We start from the raw sequence: 11,116 nt of genomic DNA on the forward strand, positions 1-11,116 counted from the left end.
GACAAAGCTAGGGAAACTTGCAGATACTATTTTGTTGACACCAGGCTGGAACACTGGCGGAAAAACCAAGCAGCACTTGGAGATCTTGGTGGATCGGAGATTTATTTAACACCGGTGGGCTCAGAGGAGACTGTTTCTCCGAAGATCTGAGCACCGAATTCAAGTGGGAAGGGTAATTTATAGTTGTCAGCTTCCACATCTGTGGGGGTTTTCGCACGCATGGCAAACAGGGCAAGAAGAACCCCCTCCAAGCTAGAGACCAGAGCTTGTTTTAGCCCCGTCGGCCATCTTATGGTATAAAACTTTATTCATTTTTGCAACAACTTCACGAGAAGCATTCTGGGTGTGATTGTCTGAGTCCCGATCTTCTGTGCTGCCATTTCTTTTTGAGAATAGCTTTTTTAAGTTTTTTTAAACCATTCTTTAACACAGGCGCACACACACACACACACACACACACACACACACACACACTCTTCCCTCAGAAGTAATGGGAAATTTCAGACCCCAACTGAGAGAGTCACACCATCTAACAATTCTGTACCCTCCTCTGACTCTTTCTTACTCTGGCTGATTTAACTTTGTCTAATCTCCAGATTGGGGAAATGTATATTTTCATGCACTCTATTTATTTATCAATACATATTATAAACTATTTCCGGCATTTAAAATACCGGCTTTCCAGGTGCACCTGGGTGGCTCAGTCAGTTAAGCGTCTGACTTCGGCTCAGGTCATGATCTCAGGGTTTGTGAGTCTGAGCCCCGTGTCAAGCTCTGTGCTGACAGCTCGGAGCCTGGAGCCTGCTTCAGATTCTGTGTCTCCTTCTCTCTGCCCCTCCCCCACTTGTGCTCTGTCTCTCTCTATCAAAAATATACAAACGTATAAAAAAAATTTTAAATACAGGCTATCCAGCTTAGATGTGAAGTTATCCAGCTAGATGTAAAGCACTATAGATTGAACTGAAGCCATCTGTATCAGGTTGAATAACTTAGCAACAAACAATGCCCAAATCTCAGTAGCTCGTTACGATAAAAGTTTATTTCTCTTTCACACCAAATGTTCAATATGGATTGGTAGGGATGGTGTTTCACTGAGGTTACTCAGGACGCTGCGCTGATGCAGGCTTCATCTCATTATATGGACTGTTATGTCCAGAATTCGTGATCCCCAAAGACGACTGGGGAGCCGAGTTTGATGCAAAAGCAAAAGAGCCTTTATTCAAGCTAGCTCGAGCTCAATCCCCTACCTGCACCGAGGCAGCGGTGAGATACCAGGGAGAGAGCATGAGTTTCAAAAGCACAAAGGTTTTATTGGGGCCTAGGGGCAGTTGGTGAGGTAATGGCTGTGGCCTCAGCCGATTGGCTGGGGAAGGGTCGGAGTCCTGTTACGCAGGTCGCTGGGCGTGTTTTGATCAGGAAGTTTGAACGGGTGAGCGGGAGGTTACTCAAGGGGAGGAGGCGTGGTCTAGGTGAAGGACACAGAACAAGATGGAGTCTGCCGGTGTAGGCCTGCCCTTTCAGTGTCTGTTACATTCTTAAGAGGAACCTTATGCTTGAGGGAGATTGCTCGTGGTCAGATGTTCCCAGTATTGTTTTAAAACATGTTTTTTTTCCCTACCCAGGGAACTCAGCTCCTAACCTTTCCCTCTCTGCCTTATTTTATCCTATCTTTCCCTATCATAATATTGCCAGCTGTTTTCCAAAGTGATTGTAGTAATCAATACTCCATCTAGCGATGTCTAAAAGATCACAATAATCTGGATCTTCTCCAAGTTAAACGTCCGACTTCGGCTCAGGTCATGATCTCACAGTTCATGGGTTCACTCCACACTGACCTCGCAGAGCCTGTTTGGGATTCTATCTCTCTCCCTCTTTCTCTGCCCCTCCCCCACTCACGCTTTCTCTCTCAAAATAGATAAATAAATTTAAAAAAAAAAGAAAAAGTCAAAGGTGATTCAAGAAAGGAAGATAGCTGTTACAGTCAAATAAAAAGATCTCAGTTTCAAAGAATAAGGTCTCTTATCTTCAGTAGCTGTTGGTCAAGGGATGCTAAGCTAGACTGTGGTTTAAAGATTAATTCCAAATTAATTTAGACTGGGTTTTTTCCCAAAGAATTTGTTCTCTTTTTTCTTTCTTTTTTTTTTTTAGAGAGAGCGTGAGAGGAAGAGGAGGAGGGGGAGCAGGAGAGAGAGAGAGAGAGAGAGAGAGAATGAGAATGAATCTTAAGCAGGCTCCACACCCAGTGCAGAGCCCATTGCAGGGCTTCATCCAACCACCCTGGGATCATGACTGGAGCCAGACACTCAACCAATTGAACCACCAAGACACCCCTCATATTCTTAACTTTTAGTTCCTATTTGGGTTCACATCTGAAACCCTTGCTTGATGTTAAGAGGACAGAAGTGGCTGGAAAGTTATTTTGCCAGTGAGGTGGAGAGAAAGGCCAGGGCTAAGCAAAACTGGGAGACAGGCTCCATACCAGATGTTACCAATCAGTCTACATTTCTGGATTTTTCATTCCTTCTGTTAGCACCTTCAGGAAACTTAATAAAAGGACTATTGACATAGATGTGGACAAAGTTAAGAGAAATATGAAGGTGAGTTGTATGTTAAATATCTTAATAGGGGTCTGCTTTGACTCCAGAATTATCCCTAGGGTCTAGCGTAGAAAAATCATGATCTTTGGTTTGTTTCTTATTTGGTTTATTTTGCTAGATTTATATACATGCCACCTCAGAATTTTACTGGGTAATTTTCAGTTTCCGTTATTACAAGTCAGAGGAAGAATGTGGGTGAAAATAAGGGCTCAATGGGTAAGTAAATCTGATTTCTAAAATTTTACTCTGAACAAAGTATCATGCTGCTCTTATAAAAAATTAAAGATAACACACACGTTTATGGAGAAGTTTGACTGAGTCTCAATAAAAGTGTGAAATGGTGCGTTGTGTATATTTGAAGAAAGCAAATAAGCAAACATCCAGCAGAAGGGAAAGGATGGATGTAGAACACAGAAAGAGATTATATGTTACTATTTCATCTATTTGAATTCTACAAATTTAATAATGTTCAGTGGATAAAAGGAGGATAGAAAAGAAATTGGAATCTCAGAAAGAAATAAAATCCCTTCCAGCCAAAGATGATAAAATCAATATTTATCAAGCAAACAAGATCATAAAAAACTTACATGGTTTCCTTTCCTACTTAATCAGAAAAGGGTGTATTGATATTTGCTTTAGATAGTAGAAGAAAAATAAAGTTGAAATTGTGGGAGGGAAGAAGGGGTGCCTGAGTGGCTCAGTCAGTTGGTTGAGTGTCTGACTTTGGCTCAGGTCATGATCTCATGCTTCATGAGTTTGAGCCCTGCATAGGGCTCACTGCTGTCAGCACAGAGCCCACTTAAGGTCCTCTATTCCCTCTCTGTGTACATCTCCCCCACTCACACTTTCTTTCTCAAAAATAAGTAAAATATTTTTAGAAAAAAGAAATTGTGGAAGGGAAAATACTTGATTTTTCATCAGCTAATGGATTATTTCTAAGAATAAGAAAAAGCAAGTCAAAGCAAGAGAGTATATATAGGTATAGATATATAGATAGTCTTTTAGATAGATAAACCTGTAAATAGGTATTGACGTGTGTGATGTTTTGATTTGTAATAAGAAATATATATTTGGTCTTTGTCCATTTCCTGACACAGAGCTCCTAAAACCTTTGGAATTTTCTAAGTGATAGGAGCAATAAAAATGTCTTTTGTTATTCATAACAAATGCCTTTCAACCACACCTGAGTTTATGTTAATGAGGTGACTTTGGAAGCAACTAAGAATGGGGGCTAGTTGCCAAAAGAACCAACCACATGATTAGAGGTCAGACCAGTTCATCCTACCCCTGATTTCCAGGAAGGGAGAGGGACTGGAGATTAAATCAATCATCAGTGGCCAATGATTTAATCACTCTTGCTTATGCAATGAAGCTTCCATAAAAACCCAAAAGGACAGGGTTCAGGGAACTTCTAGGTTGGTGAACACATGGAGATTTAGGGACAGTAGTGCTCCTGAAGAGTACTGGTCCTTTCTGCATACCTTGCCCTATGCATCCCTTCCATCTGGATGTTCCTGAGGTATATCTTTTTATAATAAACTGGTCATTTAGTAAGTACAGTTGACCCTTGAACAACATGGATTTGAACTGTGTGGGTCCATTTACAAATGCAGATTTTCTTTGATCATACAGTACTGTAGATCTATTTTCTCTTCCTTGTGATTTTCCTAATATTTTATTTTCTCTAGCTTACTTTATTATAGAAAGACAATATATGATACATATATAAAATATGTGTTATCAACTGTTTATGTTATTGGTAAGGGTTCCAGTCAACAGTAGGCTATTAATGATTAAGTTTTTGGAAAGTCAAAAGTTATAAAGGGATTTTCAGCTATGTGGAGGGTTGGTGCCCCTAAGGGTCAACTGTAAAATGTTTCTAAGCTGTTTTGTGAGCTGCTCTAGCAAATTAATCCAACCCAAGGTGGGGTTCATTGGAACCTCCAATCTATATCCAGTTGGTCAGAAGCACAGGTGATAACCTGGGTTTGTGATCGGCATCTGAAGTTAAAGTGAGGGCAGCCTTGTAGGACAGCCCTCAACGTGTGGGATCTGATGCTATCTCATGGTAGAGAGTGTCAGAATTGAGTTGAATTGTAGGGCACCCAGCTGGTGTTTGAAAATTAATTACTTGTTGGTGTCGGGGAATCCACCCCCTACACTGTAGTTGGGTAAGCAGAACCTAAATAATTTGTTGGAAAAATGTGGAAGAATGGCAAATTATACTTTATAGTAGAAAGCCAACTACTAAATGTAGAAAAAATAAATTTGGTAATCATCATGATAAAAATTAATCCAGGCAAGAATCATCACCAGATTCTAATTTTTTTAAGTTTATTTATTTATTTTGAGAGAGACAGAGACAGCCTGAGCAGGGGAGGGGCAGAGAGAGAGGGAAAGAGAAAGAATCCCAAGCAGGTTCCATGCTGCCATATGTGGAACCTGACATAGGGCTCGAACTCACAAATCACGAGATCATGACCTGAGCTGAAACCAAGGGTCAGTCACTTAACCGATTGAGCCACCCAGGCACCTCAAGAATCATGAAAAGATTCTAAAACTAGTGAATGAAAGTCCACAGTTCAATAAGGTAGTGACATCATTTGAAAGAATCTTCCTCGGGGCGCCTGGGTGGCTTGGTTGGTTGGGCATCCGACTTCGGCTCAGGTCATGATCTCACGGTTCGTGAGTTCGAGCCCCGCGTCGGGCTCTGTGCTGACAGCTCGGAGCCTGGAGCCTGCTTCAGATTCTGTGTCTCCCTCTCTCTCTGCTCCTCCCCTGTTCATGCTCTGTCTCTCTCTGTCTCAAAAATAAATAAACGTTAAAAAAAATTAAAAAAAAAAAAAAGAAAAATAGAGAAAGAAACTTCCTCAAAAAAGGAAGAAAAAGATACTATGATAGAGAGCCCTGGAAGGTGTCACTTTAACCAAGCGGTCAAAAACAACATTACCAGTCATATGCTTCCTGATATATTGCACCAAAAAGGATACATATCACTACTATAATATTGCTAACAAAAAAAAAATGCATATCATGATCTAATGAGGAAAGAAGTGATAGAAGTTCTACATAACAAATGGACTGTATTCACCAAAAATACTGATGTTATAAAGCAGGTCAGAAACTGCTTTTTGAATTGTGTACAGTTCTCCACTGCAGATTGTGCAGTCTTACTCCAGAGTCCTAGGAATCTGTATTAATAGTCTTTTATTGGGGCTTGCCATAAACTCTAAATGGTGTCTTTTAGAGAATGACCAACCAAGAAACAGCCCCTTAATTATAGAGAACAAACTGATGGTTACCAGAGGGGAGGTGGGTGGGGGAGAGTGGGTTAAATACGTGATAGGGGTTCAGGAGTGCACTTGTCGTGATGAGCACTGAGTGGTGTATGGAAATGTTGAATCACTATTATTGTACACCTGAAACTAATGCAACACTATATATTAACTAACTGGAACTAAGGTAAAAACTGGAAAAAAAAGTTGTGTCTTTTGTCAACTTTCATACCCATAATAACATAGAGTCTCCCAGATTATATGTGACAAGCAGTAGAAACACTTGGATTACAGCCTTTTCCTGAGGCAGAGCCCTTTTCTGCTCTGAACCCCACTCACAGCTGAGACCATTTTGTGTCACTCAATATATGGGCTGGAACAGTATTGCCACTTATGGATTGTGCTTTGTGCAGAACCCCAAAGGGCATTCTAGGAATTGAGCTTTCTTCTTTGTGGAGGAATGTTTGAGATGCAATCATGTTCCCTTCACTACAGAGGAGATGTGTTGCCATATCTCAGACCACTGACCCTTAACATTTTTACCAATGGTGTGAACTCCTCTCTTTGGAATGCATTCACCTGACCAGGGCTTTCAACATATTTGCTACTTCTTACTGGTCTAGTTAGCAAGCTCTAGTCAATATGTTGGAAATTGTTGATGTTCTGTAGAATGTCCAGACAGGTAGATGTCTTCAGAGTATATGACATCAAAGGGTAGGAAATTTACTATAGACCTAGGACAGGACTGTAAACATATATTGTTATCTCTTCCCAGTAAATTCATACTATTTATAATCCTCCCTTTTGATAGAAGCAAAAATATGTATTTGCCACCTCAGGGACTGCTTACCATGTACTTTGGTTGTGTTCATCTGCTCTAGCAGAGACACCACTTCTGGCACAGTAGCAACAATTGGGGATAGTAAATGTTTGAGTTTGCAGTAGTCCACTAATACAATATGGAACGTGTTTGGATTTTGAAAGTATGAGACTGACAGATTAAATGGAGATATGATAGAGACCACCAATCCTGCATTCTATAGGTGCTGCTACCCTTAGAATGTAGGATTGATTTTTACTTACTGTCTTGGTTGAGAATGGGAGTAATTTCTAAAGCTTTTGCTTGGCCTTTCACACTATCATAGCTCTTACCCTACAGGCCAAGAAACCAATGTGAGGTTTGGCCAACTACCAACATTACCTATTCTAATTGCAAATTTTGCACTGTGTACCCAAAGGATTAACTGTAAGATGGGGCTGGACCAGAACTCCATTCACTCATTCATTCATTCAAAGTAAGCTGTACATCCAACATGGGGCTTGAACTCAAGACCCTGAGATCAAGAGTCACATGCTTTACTGACTGAGCCAGCCAGATGCCCCAGGACTCCATTTATTATCTGGCCATTATATGTCCTCACTCTGACTGGGGTCCATGTGATGCATTGAATTTTTGGATTCCAGCATCAGTTTGGACCCTATGTCCAACAGTCCTTGCAATGTTTGTATATTTATGTAGCCCAGGGAAGAGCTACTTAAGTAAATGAACATAGCTCTAACTGGGAAAGCACTGAAAGAATTATTGCATTCACTTGTCAACATTTTGAAGGGTCCTGCTTTCTGGGGACCAGGCCTCTCTTTCAATCCAAGAGTTATGGGTGTTAAGCTGGCTCAATTCTGGAAACTGAGCAAGGGATGGTGATTTACATTAGGTAATAAGTTTCCTAATAATCTATTCTTGATTTCTTTTGATTGTACTGATCAAAAAGAACCCTTGTCAGAGGCCCATCTATTTGGCTCTGAGAGATACTGTATTCTGCTAATCACTTTCATAACCTTCTACAGGTCAGACCATCCTGGCTGGCATTTTGATTTTTCTGCTCGAAATAATAATTTAATCCATCTGACTCTGATCATTCCATACTACCAGTTGTTTATTGTTTTAAGTTACTACCACTTCCTTTGCTATCATTAATCCAATTTTTTTAAAGATTTTATGTTTAAGTAATCTCTACATCCAACATGGGGCCCAAACCTACAACCCCAAGATCAAGAGTTGCATTCTTTACTGACTGAGCCAGCCAGGCACCCTGAGCCCAATTCTGTAATAGCATATCTTACTTCCTCATCCCTTACCTACAGAGGAGAACAGCCACTAAAATTTTTAGTGGTATGATTATCTGTATTACCACCATATTTTTACCATTTGGTATAAGGTATATCCTCTGGGCCCTACTTTGAAGCATATATATCATGGTGGCTTTTCTGATATTACATAGTGTAACAAAATGGTCTAGTATGCTATGAGCATTTTATGAGGTTTTTTTAAATTTTTAAATTTTTAATTGATTTATTTTTATTTTATTTTTTTAGGGTGTTTTTGTTTATTTTTGAGAGAGAGAGAGAGAGAGAGAATATGAGTGTGGGAAGGGCAGAGAGAAAGAGAGACACAGAATTGGAAGCAGACTCCAGGCTCTGACCTGTCAGCACAGAGCCCGATTTGGAGCTTGAACTCACAAACCACAAGATCATGACCTGAGCTGAAATCGTACGCTTAACCGACTCAGCCATCCAGGTGTCCCTTTTTGTAATTATTTAAATGAGCATTTATTTTTATTTTATTTTATCTTTAATGTTTATTTTTGGGAAAGAGAGAGTGCACAAGTGGGGAGGGGCAGAGAATCCCAAGTGGGCTCTGTGCTGTCAGCACAGAGCCCCATGTGGGGCTCCAACTCCCAAACTGTGAGATCCTGACCTGAGCCGAAATCAAGAGTCAGACACTTAACCGACTGAACCACCCAGGCACCCCTTTAATAAGCATTTTACTACCTTCCCCTACTGTCTGCAGTGTTATGTCTGGGTTTTCTCACTCAGTTATAAAGACTATTGCTTTTCCCATGCTTCAGCATATTCATACAATAGCTGTGGGTCCTTGTCAAGGTGTTAAATCCTGTATCCCAGAAGAGCTCTCACAAATCAATAAACTTTCCATTTTCTAATGTCAGGGAGCAAGAATTTCTGTTCCCTTCAAAGGGCCTTCTAGCTAGACTAAGAATCAAACTGACATGAGCTAGATTAACAGGAGAAAGTAAAATTTAATAGCATATGTACAGGGAATCCACACGAACCTGGAAATTCCAAAGACAGGCAAAATGAGTATATATGTCATCCTGAACTAATGAGATGGGGGTAGGGGTCTGGGACTTCAGAGGAAAGGAATACAATTCACAGGAAATAAGAAGCAGATATTTGGTAATTAGATGTTTGCCCTGCCATACAGATGGGTCACTCAGATAAAATTTATCTCTGCTAATAACCCTTATTCTGGGAAAGATCCCCAATATAGAGTTTCCTACCTAGTTAAGGGAGGGGCAAAATTCTCTCTTGAGGCTGTCGGGTCTCAGTTGCCTTCAGCTCAGAATCATCTTCATGTCAAAGCGGCCCATCATAGGGGTGCCTGTCCTCAGCTCCTACACTAACATTATGTTCTGCCCATACTTGGTCCAGTGCCCTCTGATCGCAGTCCTACACTAACTGTTATAGCTCTTGGTGGTGTATGTTGACTAGAAACTTCAGATTTCTTTACAACATAGTCTCTTTTCTTCTTTCTTTTTTTTAAATGTTTATTTTTGAGAGCGCGCGAGAGAGCATACATTTGGGATGGGGAGAGGCAGAGAGAGTGGGGGACAGAGCATCCAAGTGGGCTCTGCACTGACAGCAGTGATCCCGATATGGGGCTTGAACTCACAAACAGCGAGATCATGACCTGAGCTGAAGTCTGATACTTAACCCACTGAGCCATCCAGACACCCCTAATGTTTTTTTTAAATTTATTTATTTTGAGAGAGAGAGAGGGAGAGAGAGAGAATCTCAAGCAGGCTCCACGGTGTCAGCACAGAGCCTGATACAGGGCTTGATCTCATGAACCTTGACATCATGACCTGAGCTGAGATCAAGAGTCAGAGTCTTAACCAACTGAGCCACCCGGGTGCCCCTTCTATGTCATCTTTTATCACTTTTGGTAATTGATATTTGTGATTTTTAAAATTTAATCTAAATTCTCAAATATATTACTGAAAAGTTATTTGTAATATCTTTTTATGTGTTTTTAATGTCTTAAAGGTTTGTATTGATGTCCCTTTTTTTTTCTCTGATATTGGTAATTTTATCCCCTAACCTGACAAAACATGTTTAGTATTCATTAATTAATGTTAGATATTCCAAAAGATGAATATTTCCTTTTATTCTCCATTATATGCTTGTGTTCTATTTAATTAAATTCTACCTCTTTAGTACTTGTGAAATAATATATGTTTTCCTTATCTTCGAGTGTCTATTAAACAGTAATCTTTTTTTTTATAATTTTTTTAATGTTTGTTTATTTTTGAGAGAGAGAGCGTGACTAGGGGAGGGACAGAGAGAGAGAGAGAGAGAGAGAGACAGAATCCCAAGCAAGCTCCAAGCTGTCAGCACAGAGCCTGATGCAGGGCTCAAACTCACAAGTGATGAGATCATGACCTGAGCTGAAGTCAGACACCCAACCAATATAGCCACCCAGGTGCCCCAACAGTAATCTTTTTTTAAAGAGTTCAGCTTTTTATTGAACAGGTTACAGAAAGGATTTAGTCAAAAAGACCAAAGCCCATGTCATCATCAGACTCTTCTGATTCTTCTTTCTTTGCTTCCACTTTCTTCTCCTCACCTGGGGCAGCAGTAGTGGAAGGAGGGCCTCCTGCTTGTACAGCACTGGCTGCTGGGGCAGGTCCACCGGCCTCTACCTTGCAGATGAGACTCCAGATGTTGATGTTGGCCAGAGCCTTTGCAAACAAGCCCTGCCAGAAAGGTTCAACATTTACACCTGCTGCTTTAATGAGGGCATTGATATTATCCTCCGTGACAATCACCTCCTTATCCACTCAGCAGAATAGGTGCAGGCGAGCTCTAACATGGAGACCATGGTGCAGGCGAGTGCTGAGCAGGTGCTGCCCGGCATGGTGCTAATGGCCAGACGAAGTGAGGGGCTCACCTCAACATGGCCTTAGCTTCCTTGCTCAGAAATACTGAGTACCTTAGTGGCAGCAGAGGAAAGCTAATATAATTTTTGAGGTAGAATCCTTCCCAGTTTGTAATATATTTAAAGCAATGATAATAATATTTGCCTTAATCCACAGTTCATGTGTCTTTCAAGTTTTCTAACTAGCTGTATATATACATGTGCAGTAAAGGAGTGGTAAACGTCTATCA

The 11,116-nt window shown here is 40.6% G+C and overlaps 1 pseudogene; it reads right to left on the reverse strand.

The window, feature by feature from the left end:
* Positions 1 to 10,494: 10,494 nt before the first annotated feature.
* LOC107180417 lies at positions 10,495 to 10,829 on the reverse strand (annotated as a pseudogene).
* Between the last annotated feature and the right edge of the window lie 287 nt (positions 10,830 to 11,116).

This window comes from Panthera tigris, chromosome X (genome assembly GCF_018350195.1).
Source record: "Panthera tigris isolate Pti1 chromosome X, P.tigris_Pti1_mat1.1, whole genome shotgun sequence".
Taxonomy (NCBI): domain Eukaryota; kingdom Metazoa; phylum Chordata; class Mammalia; order Carnivora; family Felidae; genus Panthera; species Panthera tigris.